Consider the following 13311-nt stretch of genomic DNA (forward strand, 5'->3'; position numbering starts at 1 on the left):
ATTATTATTATTCTAAATAATCTTAATTGTAACTGGAAAACAATGTTAAGACAACTGGAGTGATGCTAAGATCATTTAAGAAATTACTTTTGCATAAATATTAATTTCATTTTAATGAAATTCTATTGACAATTCAATAAAATACAAAAAAAAAAAAAAAGATATGTTATGATATGTTATAGGATTATCTGTTGTAGACTTGACACATGGCAGATAATTAGGTTTGTTAAGTCTTACCTCCTGACTCCTCATCCCTCCTTTTTGCTTCATGCAAAAAAAAAATCTATCAGGAGGCCTGCTTAGTAAGATCACCGTCATATTGTTTAAACTTTAGTTTTGTCCACTTGCAACACAAAAAAAGCTGTTATGCTGGTTTTACGACGCATGAGCGGCGCGTAACAAGCAGGTAGCCGTCTTTTTTGGCGCGCATGTTTACTACCGGGACTCTCAGAGCAGCATGCAAGAGGCACGCCTGTTCTTTGCGCACACGCGGAGATGCGTCAGTTTGCTTTTTGATTAAACACATTGCTTTCACCAGCGTTGGTTCGGTTGCATTTAGAGAATAACGTCTTTATTTCGGAATTACCACTCTTAATAAATACACTTGCATATGAAGTAAATCATATCTCAATGCATTTACTGGGGCACTGGAGATTTTTACTGGGGCACGTGCCCCAGTGAATTGGGTCTAGCGACGCCCCTGCCTTCAAGCTTAGTTGGATAAAAAGTTTTGAAATATTAATTATAAAACATCATTCAGATTTTAAAAGCTATTTCGCTTGAATTCGGAGCATATTATGTTAATATAAGCGGTGTCTCATTTCCAAAAAATTCGAAGGCTCCTTCAAATGCAGCTTCCAAATGTGTCCTACGTTTCCCATGTAATGAAGGACACAACCGCTGGATCCTTCGTGGCCTCAAATGTCCCCAGATTCATTGCGCGCTGATAACCGCAGGACGCTTTTAAAAAAACTCTGGTTTAAATGTATGAATTAGGTTTATTTTACTTGCATATCTAAACACATGTAAAAAAAAAAAAAGAGTATTACATGGCTTACTAAAGAGTGTTTTGTAGACCGTTTACATGTTTGTGTGTACATGTATGAATCAAAGGAAATGTTGGGTTCTGTCCCCTTTAAGAGAAAGCCATGCGGGAGATCGCATTGGACTCTGGGATAAAAAACAACACAAGCAAAAAAGTACACAATGCTCAGGCAGTGACTCATGTTGTTGTGCACAAATAACCTGTAAACCTGTTCAAAAACTGATATTTTCCTGTTCCCAGTGTGGTAAGAAAGTTTAATCTTTGTTTTGGTATCACTTTGTGAAGTTTGAGTAGTCTGTTTGAGATCGCTAAGTAAAGTTAGCGCCTAAGCGCCTAATGTGATTATTAGCTGATTAATGCTAAAACTACACTCTTTTTTGCTTTATATGTTTAGTGATGATTGTCTGTGGGTATTTTCTGTCGTATTAGGGAGTGTTTTGTGTTTAGGTAACTATTCTAGAAGCTCATATGCTCTGAATATGGTTATGTTTAGTTATTGCACTGAAATGTTGATTACACTGGGATGTGTTAGCTATTAAGTGAAATAGCTTTGATTAATTAGTAATACTTTATTTGTTTCTTTTCTATGTTGCAGTTTGACCACACACACACATATGCACAAAATCAAAAATAACTACGACAACTACAAATGCTTTATTAAAACAACCAAATGTTGTGAGTTCTACATCTGGGAATAATAAAAAATAAATAAATAAAAAAAATAACAAACTCCATGTTAATGTTATCTTTATTTGTAACAGGAAATATATTTCCAGCTTTTATAAACCTTGTCTTTAGATTGCTTACAATAAGTTTTAAAATCACTTTGAAAAAAAAATCATTACAAGTTTTATTACCGCTTCTTATCAGCAGCTGTTATGGTTGCTAGTTGACTAGATCTGTCCTCTGTAGGCTAGATCGTCTCATTTCAAAACGCTTGGTTCGGCCTGTGTGGACTTAAATGAGACACAGCTATTGATGCCATTTATTAATGAGTATGGTTGTCAGGGTCTGGAAAATAAATTCTTATTTTTCGCATTTATTTTAATTTACGTCCTTTTTTTTATATGAGACACTATTGAGTTTCTGTTCAGTGGTCAAAATAGTCTGTCAAATGTCAAAAGCAACACAGAAAAGTGCTTAGCTAATACTGTTTACAGTAAATGAGATGCTGAAATGTTGAAGCATTCAAATGTGATATCAAATACAACATTATTTAATTCATTAATTAATATATTTACGTGTGGGAAGGGTTGCTGCTGCAAGTGGTGTTAGTGAAGCCAGCAGAGGGCGCTCAACCTGCAGTCTATGTGGGTCCTAATGCCCCAGTATATTGATGGGAACTCGTTACTGCTCAGTGAGTGCTGTCTTTCGAATGAGACATTAAACCGAGATCCTGAGTCTCTGTGGTCATTAAAAATCGCAGGATGTCTGCGCAAAAAGTGTAGGGGTTTAACTCTGGCATCCTGGCCAAATTTTCCCACTGGCGTTCCTCACGGCCTCCTAACTATCCTTATATCATAATTGGCTTCATCACTCTCTCCTCTCCACCAATCAGCTGGTGTGTGGTGTGCGGTCACGCACAATATGGCTGCATCATCCCAGTGAAGGCTGCATGCTAGTGGTGGATGAGGAGATCACCCCCAAACATGTCTAAAGCACTTTGAGTGTTCAGAAAAACACTATATAAATGTAATGAATTATTTCATCCATAAATAGATGCAAGCATATTGGATTTTTTGTCTCCTTTGACAATAAATAATACATTCAGTATAAACATTACAATTAGAATAAACTTTACATTTAGTCATTAAGCAGATGCTTTTATCCTAAATGAATTGAGGAGGTGTTCAACAAGTACAGGCAATGCACACAAGAAGTGCTAATTATAAAAAGGAACTGTTGGTGCTCATGTTGTTTTATTATAAATAAAGGTTATTTTGATCATCGGTAAGCTTTTAATTATTATGATTAGGAAACTCAATGTATTATTATGTTATTATTATGTAATGCACATTTAATGCATTGCATTGCATCATGTATAAAAACAAAATCAAAAATTTATATCATACTGAAGTGCAACATGCCATTACACCACCAGTTATATATATATGCCCTCACAAACTGAACAACCTTACAGCAGAAACTCACTCACTATCTTTCAGCTTAGTCCCTGATTTATCAGGGGTTGTTATGTTGGAATTAACCAATAGCAAGAACATTTGAGCCAAATGTGGGTGATAGCTGGCACATGTGGCTTAGGTATGGCATGGGTGAACAGATATGGACCATATTATTAGCATATATGTTCTTCCATACATTCAGAAAAGGTGGGAATGTTCTTCTGGTTCACAGCTCCTTTTGCGGTATGTGGGCCAGATAACAAAAAACACATAAGATCCTAGTAAGGTTCAGCAATGGCTGACATAGGTAAACATCGAATTCTGGCTGACTTTGCAATTGCATTTGGAAAACACGCGAAACTGAACACAGGTGTAACGTTAGCAGACATCTGCCACACCACACTTCAGTTGCCAAGTCTACCCTGCGAGCTTAACATTCTTCCCGCCTGTCATTTGCTTCAGGTAAGTGATAATTTGTCATTTAAAGTGATTTATCTAAATATTCATCATTATTTGTAAAAGTTAGAACTCATTGAGTGATTAGGGATTCATTTAATTAAGAAATGCGTCGAGTTAATAGTATTTTCCTCATTGAACGTGGTGAATGGCAGAAGAAAGTAGTTCCTAATACAAAAGGGTTTTAGACTGTACGTGTTTGATTTTCTTTTTTATATACAAGATTGTGCCGTCGAACTGTTGTATAAATGCAATATCACATTTGTAGCAGTGTGATATGCTAAAGCTATAGGGGCTCTAAGCAAATCTTTTTGAATGAGCCTTCTAGCAGAGGCTTAAAAAGTCCCATAATCCCCTGAACTATTTTAGTGCACTGTAAAACCAGAATAGTTAAGGTAATTCAAACCATTTAAGTTCAAAAACTAATCCTAATGAGTACTGTGAACACACTAAAACCCAATAAGTTAAGGCAACTCAAACCATTTGAGGAAACCGATTGCAACAAACCATTTAAGTAAAAAAAAAAAACTAATCTATATAAGTACTGTGAACTTCATTTACGTTTAAGTAATGAGAGGTATTTAAGTCATTACCTTCAACACTGAGTTCAAAACTCTTTTCAAATGAGTAGAATTAACTTTCAGTAAATTTTGAGTTGACTACACTCATTTCACTTGATGAAGTTGACAGTTGGGTTTTACAGTGTGCCATTTCACAATTTAAAAAAACAAATAGTGAGTTGAGTCAGCTAGTCATACAATAAACAGATTAAATAAACAATTTAGCCTATTGAAATTAAGAGCCTAATAAACTGAGACTGTATCAGTTAATCTGATCTCATTACTTTTATAAAATACATAGATTCTAATTAAAAAGACTATAGTTGTTCGTGAAAAACTTTACATAATTATTAAATTTTCTTCATAATTATCAAATATTCTCTCATTTGTTGTTTATTAACATTCAGTGAAAGAATGTTATTTAAAGATTGAATGCACATATTTAACATTTGCAACATTTAAATGTAACATTTGAATACTTTTGCCTGCTGTTTATACCGATTTCAGACAAACTGTGTTTAATGTAAAAGATTTTAGTGTGTATTGAAGAAGAAGTACTTTTATTTAAATACAGTAGCGGCATTCCATTGCTCAAGGTTGCTTAACATAGCGGACAAAACAAACACACAGAGCCATTGAGGTAACATTTAGCATAATATAGATTGAAAATATATGTTTTCAGCTGAGCCTTAAAGATAGACAGAACTATTGGTCCATTTAAAATTATACTCAGATCACAAAGTGTACATGTTTCGCTCCTTTTCCAATCACACCTACAAAAGCCGTTCAAGGAACATCAATATGGACAAGGGACACAGATTTAGGATGGGAAATTCTGGCTTAGCTCAGGGTATAGCGAATGCCAGACAAATGGTACAGAATAACGAGTGACTCTTCACAGTATGTCAACCTACCATTTTCCTCTGTATTTATTCTCTCATTCTAGAAGAAGATTTAAGGAAAGGGTTTATTTTGGGCTTGTATATTATACTAAATGCCATGTTTGATCATATTTACACTACTGGTCTAGCTACAGTATCTGTCTCCCTGTTGCCTTCCAATTGAAGAATGTTAATTTATGGATCAAGGGCGTAAAATGTAAGTTAGAGGACAGTCTGACAAAAAGGTAGTTTAATAAAGACTTCCATTTAATGAGGGCTTATTTGTGCTTAATCACTTACCACAGCATCTGAACACTTGAATACTTTTTGCAAGTATAATATTGCTATTTTTGCACTTTAAGCTAAAAGATGACTTTACATGTCCATGTTCTTTTCCTTCTTTCAGCATGCAAACAGAACAGTGTGTTCATTTCACACTTAAACACCATTAAATCAAGCATGTCTTATGGTGCAAAAGTAAATTTACATGATTTTACTTTGACAAGGAATTAATGCAGACTACTGGAAAGGGAAAGGCATTTGACACAATGACCATTTTATCTCGATTGTTGCTTTTTCATTATCGTCGTGGAGGCCAGAATCAAAATTTTTTTTAAAATGCACATCCATGTTTACTATTATGGTGGACTTGTAGCGAACTTGACTTCAAGTTACTGACACTTTTCTTTAAAATGTAACAGCTTTTGTCGAGGTCTTGCACAGTAAGCAAGACTGGAAAATTTCAACAAAGCACTATTTTATTTTGGAGACGATTAAATTATTGATGGGGACACTTTAATATTTTGTGGATATTGGTGGGGACATATCCCTTCATGTTAGTGGGTGCTAATATTTGTTAGATGATAAAAAACTGTATTTACAGATGAATAACAGACCTGCACAGATTTTCGCAACATTTTACTGCTGCTTTTTCTTGAAGTGCTTTCTTTTTACATGCCCTTTCCTTTTCTGTTGCACCTGGCTGCCTTCTCTGTTTAGCCACTTTAACGGAGGCGTAGAGTAAATTGAACCACAACACAATTTTTTCTGTCATAATTTTTAAATTAACATTTATTGAATTTACTAAATGTTGATTTTGGAAAAAAAAAACACAGTGGTACAGTGGTTAAACAAACAGGAAGTTTTTAGAAAAAAGCAGTGATATGCAACTATTTATATAATCATTTCATAGTGTTTTCATAATCGCTGAATGTCTTGTGTAGCTCTTGTATTATTGTATCATGTTTGAGAGCAGGCGGGGCCCCTGGTAGTTGGGGGGAATAGATATTTACCTTTGACGTCGCCTATGCTATTGTTGCCTATTGGAAGGAATGCGTTAACAGAGCTGCCATTTTAGTGCAGGGTAGCGCTCCTTTGAAATGATTGTGGGACCAAGGTGCAGTGGAGGACTGGTCATCTAGAGTCATAGATATGTAAACATTTATACATATACAGTTGAAGTCAGAATTATTAGCCCCCATTGAATTTTTTTTTTATTTCCCAAATGATGATTAATAGAGCAAGGAGATTTTCACAGTATGTCTGATAATATTTTTTCTTCTGGAGAAAGTCTTATTTGTTTTATTTCGGCTAGAATAAAAGCAGTTTAAAAAAAAAAAAAAAACATTTTAAGGTCAAAATTATTAGCCCCTTTAAGCAATTTTTTCCCCGGTGGTCTACAGAACAAACCATCATTATATAATAACTTGCCTAGTTCCCCTAACCTGCCTAGTTAACCTAATTAACCTAGTTAAACCTTTAAATGTCACTTTAAGCTGTATAGAAGTGTCTTGAAAAATGTCTAGTCAAGTATTATTTACTGTCATCATGGCAAAGATAAAATAAATCAGTTATTAGAAATGAGTTATTAAAACTAATTTGTTTAGAAATGTCTCCGTTAAACAGAAATTGGGGAAAAAAACAAAACAGGGGGGCTAATAATTTTGACTTTAACTGTATCTATATTCGTTCCCGGTGGTCAGTATGCAAATATATATTTTTTTAATTTACTATTCTAACAGAGGGAGCGATTCGTTTGTGAGTGAATCTCCGTTATGAACGACTCGTTCGCTTAGCCGACAATAATACAAGTTTCTAAAACCGCAGCATCTTGTTGTCATATTTTATTTACATTGTTTTCTGATTTTATTCATCAAACTAGCATAAACCAAGTATTTAGTGTGAGTTGGTGCTACTTTGCCTCATGGTCGGTACAGTAAGTGACTGTATTATCATCAATAACGTTACTTGTTTAGCACAAAAGTTCCTAACATACAAGAACAAAAAACAAAGTGTTACCTATGAAGTGTTACGCCTTTATGCTTTGTTTGCTCGTTTCTACATTCGTATTCAATGCTAAAGTCCAGCATCTTCACATTGGCTTTAGGTCCCGTTTACATTAATGCGTTTTTAGTTTTAAAACGCATAAGTTTTGCTATGTTTACGCCATCCGTCCACACTACGCTGGAGTTTTCGAGCCCCGAAGCATTTTGAAAATGCTAGAGAGGCCGTTTTCATTCTAAAACGCTGCTGCTCCGTGTCAGTGTGGATGGGGAAAAACAGAGACATCTGAAAACGGAGGCAGGGCTGCAGACATTTACCAATTTGATTGGGGCTTTTTCCTCAATATTAAGTAGCCTACACACAGTTCAGTCTTATATCCTCTTCTAAGTTCAGACTTTGCAAAACAAACTCCCGAGTGTGTACTTAATAAAATCATTCACATCACCCTATCTTAACAATAAAATGAAAACATGATGTGAGGAACTGACTATTTTTTATTTTGATATTAGCAACTTAACAGACATCAAAATGTTGAGGCGTTGTGTAGCTGCATAATATGACCGTCACCGTCATGCATATTTATAACAAAACGGAGCCTATAACATTACTGCCTCCTTTCATTTTCATTGAAAATACGAAACATACCAGTTATCAGTTTTAATAACCAATAATGACCATTATAAAAGTGTAACATACAGTAAGTTTATACAATAGAGAAAATATAGGCAAGCAATCAGTCAGATCCAGTGTATGCGGTTACATTAATGAATATACCCTAACTTATCTTTGTGCTCAGTCAGAACACGTTACCTGAGAACAAGTAATAGATTCAAAAGACCAAAGTCGGGGAATATGTCATTAGATAGAGACAACAAGATGAATTAAATTTCACGTTTCACAAATATAGTGAGATTAGATCCAGTGGTAGATCCATGATGAACAGTCCGATGTGCACAGCTCTTATATGGGTATGTGCTCAAAGCACACTGCAGTGCATGCTAGAGAGTGTGTGTGTGGTCACGTGATGTGCGTTTCCAATGGTGTAATGTGGACGGAGATTTGTTCAGAAACTCTGGGTAAAACGCTAGTGTGGACGCGGATCATTTTCATTGTAAAACGGCGTTTTAAAACTAAAACGTACTAGTGTAAACGGGGCCTTAGTCTTGAGTAGTGCGGCACTGTGCAAATGTAGCGGCACTATTGACACATGCTATAGTGTACATATCTATGGTTGGGGGCCCTATGCAGCTTGCATACTGTGAATATAGAGATTTATAAGTATCTCTTAAATTATCAATAGTTTGTAGCTTGACAGATGTAAAGCTGAAGCCTGAATTATTAGCTGAATTATTAAAAACTGCTTTGATTCTTGCTGAGATAAAACAAATAAGACTTTCTCCAGAAGGAAAAATATTATCAGACACACTGTGAAAATTTCCTTGCTATGTTAATTATCATTTGGGAAATATTTAAAAACAGAAGAAAAAAAATCAAAAAGGGGCTAATAATTCTGACTTCAACTGTAGGTACAGTTTAAACTGTCTCCATCTTCTAAAAACAGCATATATCTATCAATATGAAATATCTTCTTGAGATTTGAAAAGCAAAGCATGATCAATAAAAGCATGTTTATTTACACATTGACCTATCCTCTTCATGCCCTCTCTTTTCTCTCAGAAGTCAGAAGGTCAGCAGGAACTTCATTACATTCAACACAGGACAAAAGAAAAGTATGACCTTTCTCTAACCTACGATTTTTTTAAGCAGAATATTAAGTATTGTGCGTCCATTATGAGAAAGGCTTATATTTATTTGGGTCTAATCACCATGACATACTTCCTAAGGCAGTCTTAATATAACTGACAGTCCTTTAATCAAAGACATATGAACATCATGTTTGATTCCTATGTCTTGAATCTTTCTTGGCAGTATGTCCTCTGAAGGGGGGAATGGTTTGAAGTGGACAAATTCTGTAATCCATGAAGGGTAAAAAAAGCAAGCGCACCGAGATAAGTCATTCACTATGGATTATAGTCACTACTGTGGCCTTCCTATTTCTGGCACAATGAAGTCTAATCCCAAACTTTAGGCTGGATTGAGCTAACCACGGCTGTCAATATTCCGGGCCTGTCATCTCCGACGTGGCACCCATAAAACTAGAGGCTCTGAATAGAACCTGAACATTTGCATTCCAACTAGCATTAATGTGAAAGGGTGGAACAAGTCGCTTTGAAAGTCATCCAGTGTGAAGCTCACAACTATTAGCAAAAAAAGGGCTGGAGGGAGGTTGAGCGCTTTCTGCCGTGCTATATCCTATTCCCCAGTTAGGGCTTTTTGCTGGAATCGCTGGTGTATTTCGCATATGAGCTTACGACTCCACACTGTGTGGAAAATCCCCCAGCTGCTTGGGTCCTTGGGCATTGAAAATGTCATTTTTAATCACACTCCCCTCTGAGATCCCATCCCTGTGATCAAAGACGCCCAGACTTTAAGTTTACATGCCAACAAAGATGCAGTTTGGGGACATCTCTACAGAAGCCTTTCACATGGGTGAGCGGGTGCACAAGGACTGATGGCTGCGTATAAAAGGCTATAAGAGTCCTAGGAGGACCCCTGAATTGGTATATCAGTGTACAGTAGTAGTAGCTTAGGAGTCAAACTTAGACTTTTCTTTGGTGCTATTTATAAAATTGGATGATGTTAACCACATGACCCACATCCACCATTGCTTTGTTAAGATTTTGATGGCCAAATTTCAAAGATTTCAAGAGGAATCAGAACGAAACTGATTTCCGCATCCATTTTGTGATGTGTGTAAAGATCAGTTTTGGTTAAGTTACTTAAAAAAAAAGTAATAGATTACAAACGACTGATTACTAAAATTGTAATCTTATTACATTATTAATTACTTAATGTAAAATGTAATCAGATTACTAATTACTTTGAAGTTACTTTTAAAACAAATAAAAATATACCTATAAACTGCAGCTCTCTCAGTCATTTAATATTCACTGAAAAAACATTACTATGGGTTAATCACAGCAGCTTGACATATTTAAAATGCTTAGAGTTTGCCTTAAAATTCTCTCATCATTCACTTGTTCCAAACCTGTTTTTTTAAACAAAATAAGACATTCAAAAGAAAACTGGATACCTGTAACCATTGATATCCATAGTATGAAAAAGCATAGTAGATTCCAAAGAATGAAGCTGAGCGGTCAGTTCTTGTCATGTGACTCGCGGTTTTCAACTGGGGGCGCCTGAGAAATACGAGCGCGCGCAATAAGTGCTTCCAATATGTGTGCGCATGCAAAAGACGTGATATGTGAACAGCCCCATAAGCAGCTACACTTCTCTCCACATTCAGAAGATACCTTCACTCCCGATCCTACACAAAAAAGTTCAATTTAGCCTAGCTGGGCCACTGTGTTTTTGGGCACCGATGTCCTCCTTGGAGACAAGAAGGGTCGTAGAATGTTTTCTGTTCAAGTGCTTGAACAAGTTGCTGGTCAAGCTAAAATCAGTTGAAAATTCTTTAGACTGCATTTGATAGCAATATTTTTGTTTTTACGCTCAATGAAATCAAAGTAATGTCTGTAATTCCGCTTGAAGAAGCAAACACTTTCGACAGCAACCATTTTAGCTCAAGTTCTCCAGCAATAGCTTATTAACCGATGTTGCAGCAGAAAACGTCATTTAAAAGAAACATTTTTTTCCTTCCAAAACTATATTTATAGCCCAAGTAACGCAATTAAAATGACTTTAGTACCTGTAATTAATTAATGTAATTCGTTACATTACTGCGTTCATCAAAAATGTAACTAGAATACAGTAATGCGCTACTGTGAAACGCTTTACACCAAACTCTGGTAAAGATATATCTCTTGTGTGGAACTTGCTGTTAAAACTTTAAAAAACAGCTCATTTAATTATGCATTGTAAAAAAAAAGAAAAAAATCTAAGCTAAGTAATTAATAACATTCAGAAATCTTGATTTAATCTTCAGAATAAGTTGCATTACTTTTACATTTGTGGAATTAATTGTCATTCATTTAAAAGGGGAAAAAAGATAATAGGCAGAGCCACCAACTATTAGATTAGGCACTTCAAAATGATCCAAACCTTTTGGAAAAAAAATATCATGGTCAAAATTCTTTACACTTAAACGTGACGTCACGCGAAGCAGCTTCCGGGTCCAAGTGCCATATCAAACTGCATAAAGAGACTCAACAACTGGTGATAATAAAAGTTTACAAAGTGATGTAATACTTTTGAAAATCATGATTGCAATATATATATATCCATGCCTGTAATCAAATGGCCAGAAAGTGATTATATTTTTATAAACTGTTAAAATATTGGTGTCTGAGATGCAGCAAGTCCAGAAATTGTTGTGTAAACTACGATTTTAAATAAAATTCACTTTAATTTGTGATATGACTAAAAAGATGTCAAACGTATATTTTCTCAGTTCAAATCAGTAGTGGCTTGGACCCAGAAACAGTATCTCATATGTCACCGATACGTCTCGAGTAAACAAGCAGATAGGAAAATATACTTTCTTAGTTAAATATTATTACTTTTTTTATGGGAAAGCATTCTCTAATTCGAGACTGAAATTAGTCAAATTAGGGTTAAAAATGGTCTGCATCCTTGATTGACCTTCATTCGTACCTTTCACGACGTTGCACCAGCCTCTATGAAATTGATATTCAACCAAAGAGTCCATCAAAAAGCGGAAGGCATTCTCTTCTGCATTTTGAAGCTTCTCAATGGTCTTCCCCGGGAGTGTTGTGCGTACACATTATTATGTTTCCTGGCGAGCTCTACTGCTAGCAAATATCCCTCTCTCTATGGTGAACTGCAGTGCATCTGTGCCAGCAGAGCGTCCCCGTGGTATCGCTCTTTGTGTACACATTACCCTTATTCTGTGCATAAAGGCCTGCACTGCGGCACATGCTCATCACCGCGCACACGCGCACGCAACAATGGGGAAGCACGCATGCCAATGAATCGCATTGGACTCGACCGGGTTGGAGTCGCCAGCAAAAACATTCAGTGTTGAATGACTGTCTTTGTTGCGGCTGATCTCAGAGGAGCCGGCAGAGGAGTATTATCCGGCCGAAGCTGGCAGTCTCAAGCCACAAGGAGAATTGCAATGCACCGAAGAGCGTACGGCAGCTATGTGACGATTTAAAAGCAATTCCAGTCAAAGAATCTCATTTCTGTGGTTATCACGCTCGAGCAAACGCCACTCTCCTCTCTGCTGGACTGAGGGAGAAAAATCTCTCCTGTGCTATACCTTTCCCTCCTTCTCAGCAGGCTTTGACCACTCTCAGTCAGACTACATCCTGGCTTTGAGACCGGGACATGATACTGTGGGCATTAGACTAGCAATGATGCCTCTCGGTAAGCTTTCCCCCCTTTTCTCTGCACTTAAAAATACCAAGATTTTTTTTTTTTTTTCAGTTCAATGTATGGTGATCAGATTTCTAAAATCTAAGATGGGACATTTTCTACTTCAATGGTCAAAATACCATTTAAATATCACTTATGATTATCTCCAAGTAAAAAATGTGGACAACATATTTTGTACATTTTTATTTTTTATTAACCTCTTGAAGTATTTTGGGCTTTTTGCCTGAATTTTGCCTACCCAAATTAAAAAGCTTCCCAAATCCACATGCAGAGGTGTGAATGCAAAGCTTTGGTATCATTTTAAAGAAAACCCTTTGGGTTTTCATAAAACACTGTTGAAAGTGATTAAAATATTTGTATATGTTGTCCAAAAAAGAGGTGCTTATTTTTTTGTAAACTTAAATTTGAAAGTGTACCGTTTAGGTTCTGTGTGGTCTAGGTTGCTGTAATTAATGTTGGTGGTTCCTGCACATGTCAGTAATCTTAGGAAAAATTAAAAATGTCTCGATCATAATCTATGCAAAAGTTATTCTATTCCAACTGGT

This window comes from Danio aesculapii, chromosome 7 (assembly GCF_903798145.1).
Source record: "Danio aesculapii chromosome 7, fDanAes4.1, whole genome shotgun sequence".
In the NCBI taxonomy this organism is placed as follows: Eukaryota; Metazoa; Chordata; class Actinopteri; order Cypriniformes; family Danionidae; genus Danio; species Danio aesculapii.